Below are 5,138 nucleotides of genomic sequence, written 5' to 3'. Positions count from 1 at the left end.
TTACACAAAGTGAGTGAACGCGGAAATCCGGCATGTGCGAATATACAAACCAACTTTCCCCAAGTCACAACAATGCGCGTTGGAGCCCTGGTTATATGCGCAGAATGACATCTTAAATTCAAATAAGTGATGATTTATATCTAATAGCAATTTATTATTTGGGTAAATAAAATAATATATTAATATTATTTAAATACTTTTAAACGCAAATCACCTTTACAGAATCGTTGGCTCAGAAATAAAGACCTAAGAACTGTGGCATAAAATAGCATGAAATCCCCATTAATGTTTGCATGTTTCCAGACATGCCAAGTCCTCGATTCTTCTTGTAGCTCCCACCCGAGAAACCACTATCAGTGTCTCTGAGCCTGATGTCAGTGCTGGGACCAAGCCTCTAAGAGACCTCGTTTTGATGCACCTTTGGCCGGCAAAAATGATAATTTACCTAGCTGACATTGTTTCATGCTATCTATTCAAATTTTTTACCTTATGATGGAGTAATTTCCAGCACTTTAAAAAAAATCATATAGTGTGTTTATATATGTATGGATATCCACTGTTATATATTTTGTCAGTGGCATTTTGGAGGGAAAAGGCAGGTCCGCTTGACCTGCTTCCGATCTTTGGCCTAAATATACGGGACAACTCACAAGACTCAACGCGGGCGACACTTATTCATCCTCCTCTTGTAGTTGCCTACATAACTGACAAAGAAGGTAAGGCAAAAATGTAATCTGCAAGATGTTATGACGCTCTCGAGCAAGGGCAACCCTCCGATCACTCGCAGAGCTATAGTCACCCAGACGTATTCAGCTCTTGCGGTTTTTCTTGACCTGCCGGACGGTGTGCGTCTAAGACTACTTTGTGATGGCATTACTCAGCCGCTCAAATCCCGACTAATCCGTTGAAGGTTCCCCGCACAATCTCTCAGTCGGAGTTTATGGCTAGGCTTTGCTTGTGTGTTGGCTATGTATTTCACTGTAGGTGCGCGAGAGGAGGAAATGTGGACACCGCACCTCACTCATGGTATGGCAGCCACCAATAGAGCACGAGCACAAAAGGTGGCAACAGATAGAGCCTGATTGCAAGATGGGCGGCCAGGCCGGCGCCTCTTGCACAAGATGGCCGCCAGCCCGGCGCCTCTGCACAAGATGGCCGCCAGCCAGCAGCACACTGCACAAAGATGGCCACCAGCCATCCTGCGCCGTTCAAGTAAAACCACAGTTAAACTTCATGAGTCAAGTCAAGTTACGGTTGATCTTCAAGAGCAAAGTCACAGTCACAGTTTGATTTTTTATGAGCCAGTCAAATCACTACCGAGCTTTCCAGAGCTTCATCATATCACAGCTGATCTGCCAGAGTCTTGTCACGTCCACAGCTGATCGTGCCGAGCCTCTTCCACGTCTTAGCGACCTTCCCGAGCCTCGGCTCTGTCACAGCTGATCATCCACGAGCCTCGCTCATCCTGTCTGTTGCACTCAGATATTTAAGGTCAGTCCTTTTGTATCCCAGTCTGGGTTCCAGTGTGAGGGATACACCGATGGTATCTGCACGCGCAGCTGGTAGTCCCCAAACCCACTACGTCTAACCCTTCTGTTCCTGAACTAACTCTCCTTGTTTGAACTCTTCCCATGATAGGTATAGACTTTATGTGGACTTTTGGGCGAGAAACACCACTACTGAAACTCTAGAGGTGGTGGCACCCAGCCCAAGTTTGCGCGTCAGCCTGTTTGTGTTGCGGTCAGGGAGACTGTTACTGACTGTGGAACCTCCAGGAAGGTGGGCGGCAACTGCCTGCAGAACTCTTCGGAGGTGTCATTAGTATCCCATCCAGAACGCTCTCGTTCGGGTATTGAGATCCACCGATACAGAGGACGTCTATAGAACTCATTGCCTGTCCTGTTCACGCCCACGGAGGCCGGGGCCGTCATTGAACTCACGCGCCTGTCCGTTCACGGCTATGGAGGCCGTTTGGGAACTCTCTAGCCACCTCACTCATGGGCCACGGAAGGCTGCAAATTAACCGGTTCTATGTTCTATGTTTCAGTTACACCTGACCAGACTTGCTATCCTGTTCCGACGACTCCACTGTGGTTGGTACTCTGCGACGACCCTGGTTGGCATTCTGTCTCGTGATGCTGGGCTGTGGTGGTCCTCTGCTATGCCCTGGTGGCCTTCTTTCTCGTCTGCTGCTGGGTTTGGTTGGGTGGTCCTATGCTCTGCCCTGGGGGCTTCTGTCTGATCGGCTCTGCTGTGGTGGTCCTCTGCTCCACCCTAGTGGGGGCTCCAAGCTCCACCGTGCTCCGCCAGGTGATTGGGCTCCAACTCCGACCTTGCTCCGCCCTGGTTGGGCTTCTGTCTCCATATGCTCGGCCTGTGGTGGTGTCCTCTGCTTTCCTGCCCTGGTGGGCTTCTGTCTCTATATGCCTCAGCTTTGGTGGTCCTCTTGCTCTGCACTGTTTGGGCTTCTGTCCTCATCGGCTTCGGTCTGTGGTTGCTACTCCTCTCCGCCTTGGGGGCCTTCTGTCTCATCTTGCCTCGGCGTGGTGTTCCTCTGGTCTACCGCCCTGTTAGGGCTTCTCGTCTATCTGCGCAGCTGTGGTGTTCCTCGGCTCTGCCCTGGTGGCTTCTCTCATCTGCTCTGCCTGTGGTGGTCCTCTGCCTCCCCACCCTAGTGGGCTCCAGCTCCACCTGCTTCCGCCATGGTTGGCTCCAGCTCAACCTCTGCTCCGCACCTGGTGGGCTTCCTCTCCTCTGCCTTGGCTTGTGGTGGTCCCCTGCTCAGCCCTGCTCCGCCCTGGTGGGCTCCTAGCTACCCGCCCTGGTTGGCTTTCGATCCCCATCGGCGTCAGCAGTGGGCTAGTCACGGTCTCTAGCTGGAGTGCCCGTGAGCTTCATTAGAGGCACTCCATTCCCAGACTCTTGCCATCCTGCATCCTGACTGTCTTGGCGCATTTCCCCCTATCCTTTGCAGGGACTCCCAAGTCCAATTGCAATTCACGCTGTCTCTCATCACCTCATCAGTCTGGCACTTTACGGTTTGCACACAGCCACATACACTTAGCCTGATTTATTGTTTAGCCGCGTAGAACCCTGTTTCCCTGTATCCGTGCTTCTTCGCTTTTGCCTCGCCTTGGCCTTGCCTTGCCTTCTGCGTTTTTTTTGACCTTGCGACTGTTTTATTGGTTTATGATTGTTTTGTACTGCCTGCACTGACCGTTGCCGGGGCACCGGAGGCCGCGTTTACGGGCTTTGGCTGGACCATTTTTGTTTGTGGTAGGACTCTGCCTGTTTGACCACTCTCTATAATAAAGCCTGCATTGCGATCCTCGAACTCGGTTGTCTAGACGCCTCCTCGGAACACTTGAGCAGGGAAGAGAACAGAGTACTTTTGGTCTGTCAAGAGGAGAGGATCTTCCTGATTGTCAGAAAAAAACCATTTGGTTTACAAGTAATCATATGGTTTGGTGAAGAGCCCTATTTGTATATTGTAGTATACATGTGAGGATCTTAAATCAATTGTCTGATGTTGTAAAGCCCATTAAGCTACAACAGTTTGTTCCCGATGAAGGTATTTACAAACTCAGTCCATTGAATTGGATACCTGACCTGCTTTTTGTTGCTTTTGGCCAGGTTCAGTGTAAGAAAAAGGGCGAAGAATGTTGGAGCAGGTGGAGGGGGGGGGTGGCGCTGCCCTGTGCTGGCCTCGAGTATTAGTGTTGCTACCTCGCCTAAGTTTGAAGCGTACACTGTCGGTTAATGCGCTGTCCTGCTGGCCCTTTATTCTCCCCCCGATCGGTTGATATTGCATGACTACACTGGGTTGTATATGGTAACATGTTGCGGACTTTGCTAACGATAAGGATGCGGCGTACGCCTAGTGGAATAACTTGATGTACAAAGTGAAACCAGTTACAGGTGTCAGTGGCGAAAAAAAAAAACTCCACTATAGTGGATGACAGATGTTATTATTATTGGCAATATTAACTGCCTTTTCTTTCTGAAAGATTAGTTCTAAATGTTTATTTCAAACAGATTTAATACAAAAAAGGTACAGAAAAGCAAGCAATTGTACATATAGATTTAACACTTCTCTGAAAATGTATATATGACTCCCTCCATTTCGTTAGGACGTTAAAATAATCCTTTGTACATTTATGAAATATGTTCATTACTCCCAAGAGTAACATTTTACCCACCATAAGAGTTTATTGTACTCTGTGCGTAATGTACATATTTCACATTTCCTTTAAAAAGTTTATTTTAACTATAGAAACGGGGGATAGTCAGTATATACCATTTCAGGAGTGTTAATTGGACTCAAATTGAGTTTCATTGTACACTGGCTTTTTGTTGTGTGCTTTCGTCAACCTCTGTGGCTGTGCTTTTTTTTTTTGTTTTGTTTTGTTTTTTTGGGCCCCTGAACTTAAATCTGTTTCCTGCCTTTTAACATTAATCTTAAGTCAAAAATCCTAGATCAACATAACTATAGGGGCTGAAATCTTAAATGAATTTAGACAAACTCAAAATCATCATCACAATTTAGTGGGTTCTGGAATCGAAAACAAGGATAAATTGTTTGACCATTTTGGGCTGTTTTTTTGTTCTCTTTATCAAAGTAAACCATAGTATTCACCAGCATGTGTGTTTCTTCCATCTGTTGCTGATCGTAGACGATGATGCCTGGGGAATTGAACCTGGACTGAAACCTTCTGATGCAGACGGTCGGTGTAAATAGTCCCATGTCGCTGCTGACATGTCCTAGGTGTTTTCAGCAGACGGAGGGAAGATCTGGTGTGGTCCATGTTGCTCAAGAATTTGTAAACAACATGGTCACAGCATTGTTTTTCAGTTTGAAACTGGGTTTACCCCGGTGCCAGGTGTTGATGTGTTTGCATCCTGGTCAGATGGGTGTTCTATCTGTTCCTAGCCAGGTACCTTCATAACCTTTACGTAACTCCTTGGGCTGTACCTGCCTCTCTTTTGCCTGTGAAGCACTTTTTCCATTGTCAGGGCCCATCCTTCTTTTGTTCAAAACGATTGTAGAGGAGGAGTGTGTTTGTCGTGATACTTGGGTCCAAGTCCATTTGGTTCAGTGACATCCCCAGCTTGAAAATCCAACAATCAAATCTTTTAAT

This window comes from Cyprinus carpio, chromosome B5 (assembly GCF_018340385.1).
Source record: "Cyprinus carpio isolate SPL01 chromosome B5, ASM1834038v1, whole genome shotgun sequence".
In the NCBI taxonomy this organism is placed as follows: Eukaryota; Metazoa; Chordata; class Actinopteri; order Cypriniformes; family Cyprinidae; genus Cyprinus; species Cyprinus carpio.
The sequence above is the reverse complement of the archived record's forward strand: the minus strand, read 5'-3'. Positions refer to the sequence as shown.